Source organism: Zalophus californianus, chromosome 8, assembly GCF_009762305.2.
Source record: "Zalophus californianus isolate mZalCal1 chromosome 8, mZalCal1.pri.v2, whole genome shotgun sequence".
In the NCBI taxonomy this organism is placed as follows: Eukaryota; Metazoa; Chordata; class Mammalia; order Carnivora; family Otariidae; genus Zalophus; species Zalophus californianus.
The window spans coordinates 13,804,984-13,811,331 of record NC_045602.1 but is presented as its reverse complement, the minus strand read 5'-3'; the positions used below and the strand labels follow the sequence as shown (position 1 = coordinate 13,811,331).

The 6,348-nt window shown below is 37.4% G+C and overlaps 1 non-coding gene across 1 annotated transcript; it reads left to right on the top strand.

Moving 5' to 3' along the window:
* Window positions 1-1,817: 1,817 nt before the first annotated feature.
* Window positions 1,818-1,924, top strand: LOC113938777. Its single transcript, XR_003524984.1, has one exon. It is a non-coding gene; the product is annotated as a U6 spliceosomal RNA (small nuclear RNA).
* Window positions 1,925-6,348: the final 4,424 nt, after the last annotated feature.

Here is a 6,348-nt window from a genome sequence, read left to right as displayed (position 1 = left end):
CAGGGTCCTGGCATTGAGCCCCGCATCAGGCTCCCTGCTCGGTGGGAAGCCTGCTTCTCCCTTTCCCACTTCCTCTTCCTGTGTTCCCTCTCTCGCTGTCTCACTCTGTGTCAAATAAATAAATAAAATCTTTTAAAAAAAAGATTTTACAAAAGGAATTAATAATATAAGAGTTTGTTGAAAAAAGAAAGAAGAGGACTTAAAAAAAGGGGGGGAGAGAATGTGATCAGGCAGGAGATTGGAACAAAGCCATACACTAGAGATTTAGGGTATACTTTGATCTGTTAGAAGAAACCGTATCCCAAAATTTTAAAGAGAGAACAACTTATATATATATATTATATACATATATATATATTATATATATCAAAAATAAGTGTAAGTACTATGAAGGGATAGAATATGACTCAAAATGAAAAATAAAAAAGATTTTTTTAAAAAAGGGATTGATAAGATGTTGGTTGAAAAAGGGAAAAAAGTTAAAAAAAAAAGACAGTTAAAAAAATTAACTTTAAAGATTAAAGAATCATGGGAAAAAAGCCATGAATTCTATGTGCAGTATTCCCCTAGCGCTAGCGTTCTGCTGTTCTCATTGATCGGTAAACTTGGTCTTGGCTGGCTGTTCTTGCTGATCTTCTGGGGGAGGGGCCTGTTGCCATGGTTCCCAAATGTCTTTGCCGGAGGCGGAATTTCCTTGCCCTTGCCTGGTCTGGGCTAAGTAATCTGCTCAGGTTTGCTCTAGGGAATTTTTGTTCCCTGCAAGCTTTCTGTACAGCTTTGGAGGATGACAGTGAAAATGGCGGCCTCCCAATCTCCGCCCGGAGGAGCCAAGAACTCAGGGCGCCGCTCCTCAGTGCGCCCCCAGAGAAAAGCAGTCAGTCACTCCTGTCTCCCTGGTCTCCGGCCGCACTCTGTGCTCACCTGGCCTGTGACCGAGTGTTTTGAGCGTTTCTATCTCTGGCACCCGACCCCGTGTGGAATCTCCAAACCCAGCAGATCCCTGCGGTGCACTCCTGTGCTGCTCTTCCTGGGGGAGGAAGGGGAGTCTCCCTGGATCTGCCGCTTGTTGGGTCCCCACTGGAGGAGCAGTGGCCCGACTGTGTCACCGATCACAGTCTATGGCCACCCTGAGCTGAGAGCCCGCACCTCGGCTCCGTCTCTGCAGCCAGTTTCCCCGCTCCGATACCTGGGAGCTCTGCCGCACTCAGGCACCCCCGGTCTTTCTGTGACCCCGAGGGTCCTGAGACCACACTGTCCCGCGAGGGTTCCACCCCCTGCTTAGCGACTGGAGCGATGTCCCTCAGCGGAGCCGACTTCTAAAAGTTCCGATTTTGTGCTCCGCGGCTCTAGCACTTGCCAGAAGCGGCTGACAGAGGCCCCCTCCCCTGCCATCTATCCTCCCGAATATCGCCTCGGATTCACTTCTCCACACGTCCTACCTTCTGGAAATTGGTCGCTTTTCTGTTCAGAGAGTTGTTGCTATTCCTTTCCTCAATCTCCTGTTGCATTCATAGGTGTTCAGAATGGTTTGATCCCTATCCAGCTGAATTCCTGGGCCCGGACGAAATCCAGGTCTCTTATTCCTCCGCCATCTTGCTTAGTCCTTGAAGTCTGTTTTACATGATCTTATAACCAATTCCATCAACATTTTTTTAATCCACGTGTTGACAATGTAGCTGTTTTTCTGTCATAATAAATGTCAGGATTAAGTCCTATTTTTCTTATTTATTTAATATCTGTGAACATTGATTTTAAATACTAGATATTAGAGTCCTTATAAAAGGAAAATATATATGATTATTAAAAATGCATGCCCTGTGCTTGCTTCAGCAGCACATATACTAAAATGGGAATGATGTAGAGAAGATTAATATGGCCCCTGCACAGAGATGACATGCAAATTTGTGAAGCATTCCATATTTAAAAAAAATGTATGCCTTAATTTATTAATCTTAAAGTGAAATTAAATTCTCCAAATGGTTAATAATAAATCATTAAGAATATACTTTAGATAATCAAAAGGAACAATCCTAAGAAATGTATTATTGAAAATATATTCCCCAAAACACAATATACCATTCATATTTGTTTTATTAATTTAAATATTATGGCACACATTTCATTTCCCAGCTCTTAATTTTATGGATACAGGATATGGTTGAGTGTTCATTTTTTACAATTAAGTTTTTGATCTATTAGATGACTAGTAGATGAATTCCTGTATCTAAAAGATATCTCCAATATTATCTGGGGTTTAATCCTCTGATTTTCAGGATAAAGAGATTTAAGTTCATGTTAATTTATTTAAATTCATCACAGAGCAAATTAACAGCAGAATCATGATTGGAAAGTGAGATTCTTAGGATATTTGTTCAATGTCATGCTGGGGGTTAGAAACCAGAAAGCCCTTCAAATGGGAAAAGTGGGACCCAGCCCACATGAGTTCAGATCAGAGCTCAGAACTTTGGGTTGGCCCACTCTTCTGGTCCCAGACACTGGAGAGGGATTTAAAGAATTTCCAAGCAGGCACTCTAAGGAGAAGGGTCCTATAGAGGTGTGGGGCCAAGGCAGGGGTTCTGCTTGCTTGGATTTAAAGACAGTATTGCTCCCATGGCACTTGGAGAGCCATACTTAAGCAAACAATTACACTGTTAATAAAAGCTTGCACAAAGAGCAATTGGAACTCAAAGAAAGAAATAACTTATTTTTTCTGGTAAAGGAGTAAGAAGGTTTCGTGAATGGTGTATGATTTGAGGAGGGTCTTCAGAGATGAGTAGGACTTTTTTAGGCTTTCCAATCAGAAAGATCATGTGTGTGAAATTCTGGTTATGTGAATAGACTTTGTCTTAGTCATTTGGACCACTACACCAAATTATCATATACTGAGTGGCTTATAAACAACAGAAATGTATTTCTCACAGTTCTAGAGGCTGGGAAGCCTAAGATCAAGCTATCAGTAGATTTGGTATCTGGTGAGGTGGTTGCACGTCTTGGTTCATAGATAGCTATCTTCTCATTATGTCCTCACAGGACAGAAAGAAAAGGGAGCCCTCTGAGGTTTCCTTTATAAGGGAACGAATCCCATTCATGAAGGCTTTGCCCTCATGACCTAATGACTTTCTCAAATCCCCATCACCAAATACCATTCCACCAGGGATTAGGTTTTAACAGATATATTCTGGGGGGACACAAACATTCAGTCCATACAGACTTGTTAGATTCGAGAAACAATGAAAATTAACTGTGACAGGAATGTGCTTTGAGTCAAGCGTTAATAAATGAAGACAGAAGGGTGAAAGATAAAGAATTCAATATGTCAAATTGCATGATTTGGGAATGAAGGATTACATTGTGCCTAGAGACAGTGGAGAGCATAATGGAAGCCCTAAACTAGAATGAAGGGTGCATGAAGGCATATGGTAGAGGTGAAGTTGTAGCAGTGACAGGGTCCAGAACAAGAAGGATCTTGTTTCCCTTACAAAAGCAATTATTATGAATGTATTTAAAGGTCATCTGAAATGGGCTTAAACAACAAAGTTTGCATTTTGGTTGAATTAGAAATAGCCAGAGTCAACTTTATTTGACTCTCAGTCCATTGAATTATGTTTTTTTCTTTCCAGAAAAGGAGAGAAAAAAAATAGATAATTGACAAAGTAAATAACCAGTACATTTCATAAACTAACAGTGCTTTCTACAATAAATATGCCTATGAGTCATGCAATTCTCTAAACATATTTACAAATTTTTGATAATAGCACAAACCGTGGGGTTAGAGGGTTACATACCAGATGGGTAAATACAGGCTTTGTATAAACACAATTTGATATCAAGGGAATCATTTTTTATTTTGACTATCAGTAAAACACAACAGAACATATCTGTAATCTATGATAAATATGCTTGAGTTTAATCTCACTCCAAACATTTGCCTCAAATAAAGTTTCATTTTGTTTAGATCACTGGGTCTTAAATATTCAGTATCAGACAGCTTTCTCAACAGAAAGTAAAACAAATTTCAGCACAGTACCTGAATTAACAAAGTACTATTAGCTCTAAGGAGATGATTTCCTCTTTGGGCAAACTTGTGGTCTATTATTCATGTTTAATCAAGACTGAGTAAGGAGAGATAAAATTCAATTAGTCTGAGATTTGCTTTAACATAATCTAACGCATGACTATGGAAGAGAAAGAAAATATGACTATAAATGAAAAAGGTTGACAAAGTGTTGGTAATTATGGAAAATGAGTGCTGGTAAATGGGCATAAATGTATTTTTTTTATTATGATGTTATGTTAATCACCATACATTACATCATTAGTTTTTGATGTAGTGTTCTATGTATTCTTAAAATAAATGTTTCTCTGAGTTCTAGGAGCCATTCTAGCAGATTAATCCAACCCAAGGAGAAGGTTGTGGGAATCTCCAATCTGTAGCCAATTGGTCAGAAACACAAGTAACAACCTGGGTTTTTAGTTGGCATCTTAAGTGGGGAGGGCAGTCTTGTAGGGCGGCCCTTAACCTGCGGAATCTGGTGCTATCTCCAGATAGCGTCAGGGCTGAGTTAAATTGTAGGATACCCGGCTGGTGTCTGGAGAATTTTTTGTTGTTGGTGTGGAAGAACTCTTTGTCACTTACCACCCCCCCCACCCACTGGAATTGGTACTAGAACCTAAAAGACCTCCCAATTTGTGAAGGAGAATATCATTAATATAATTTGAGCCTACTTATATATTTAATTCCAATCATATCACCTGCTCTTTAACTGAATAGTTACTACCCTAATTTTTTATCATTCTCATGTTTTTTAAAAATAACGAATTATGTAATGTAATTGTTTAATTTTGTTTGTAAATTTTGTAAAATAGTTAACTTTTCATATCACTTTTTTTTATTCTGCATGTTAATGTATAAAGGCACAGTTCATTCATTCTTTTGCTGTAAAATATTTCATAGTATGAACATTGATATTTATCCAGTCTTTGGATAATGAAGCTATTCTATATGATGAAGCTATGAAAATTCTGCTATGTCTCCTAGAGCACATGTAAAGAATTATGTCTAGGATATTCCTAGTTGAGTCATAGGTATATATATTTTCAGTCTATCAGGTAATGCCAAATTATTTTCCAAAGTATTTTAAGTAACCAATTTATATTCTCTACTGCAGTGTGTGAGTGTTCTTATTGTTCTACAAACTTGCCAACAAACTTTACTTTTTACTAATTAGTAGGTGTGTAATATCTTATTATGTCTTTAATTTATATTTCCTTGATCACTAATGAGGCTAAACAACTTTTTATTTATTGACCATTTACATTTCCTCTGTAGAAAAGTCCTGTTTATTATTATTATTATTGCCAATTTTTCTATTAGGATGTTTATTTTTTTATCTATTCATAGTATTTATGATATTAAGCCTTCCTTAATTACACGAGTTGTAAATATCTTCTCATATTTTGTGATGAGTCTTTTCACTTTTTATGGTATTTTTTGATGAACAGAAGTTCTTATTCATTTATGTGTTCATTGATTCACTGATTTATTTATCCGTTCATTCAACAAGCATTTACTGAATATTGGAGTACTTTGGAAAACAAAACAAAACAAAATCCCCGCTCTTGTTGAGTTTCTTCAACAAAAGAAGACAAACAACAAACAGTGAACTAACTAAATTATGAGTATGTTTGAAGCTAATAAGTATTATAAGAAAAAAGTAGAGTAAAGAGATTGGAAGTTGGAGGGGATATCAGTAGACCTCATTGGGAAGGTGAAATTTAAGCAAAGACTTGAAGAGGGCAGGGCATTAACCTTGAGATCCTGGCTGAGGGAAATAGTCACTTCAAAGGTCTTAAGTTGTGTTCAAGGAAAAAGAAAGAGATCAACATGGCTGGAGCAGCATAAGTGAGGGAAAGAGGAGTAGAGTGGGCTAGAGAGGTAAGAATGTACAGAATGGGTAAGGTCTTTTAGGCCATTGTATGAGCTCTAATTTTTATTTTGATTAATATTGGACTAATAAATTGCAATGGACAAGGGTTGCTATAACCCTGGCAAGAGATCATAGTGCTTGGATCAGTGGTAATACTACAAGTGGTGAGAAATCATTGGATTTTGGATTTCTTTTTGTGAAGAATTTATTTTAAAAAAGGAATTTGCATAAGGAATGAGAAGAGAAAAGTCAAGAGTAATTCTGAAGATGATTCCAAGATTTTCGACTTGAGCAATTTGAAGGATTAATGCATTAACTTATATGTGACAGGTTTTGGGGGAAGATTCAAGAGTTCATTCTGGACATGCTAAGTTTGAGATGGTTATGAAGTTTTCATTGAATAAGTAGTTTTATATATGAG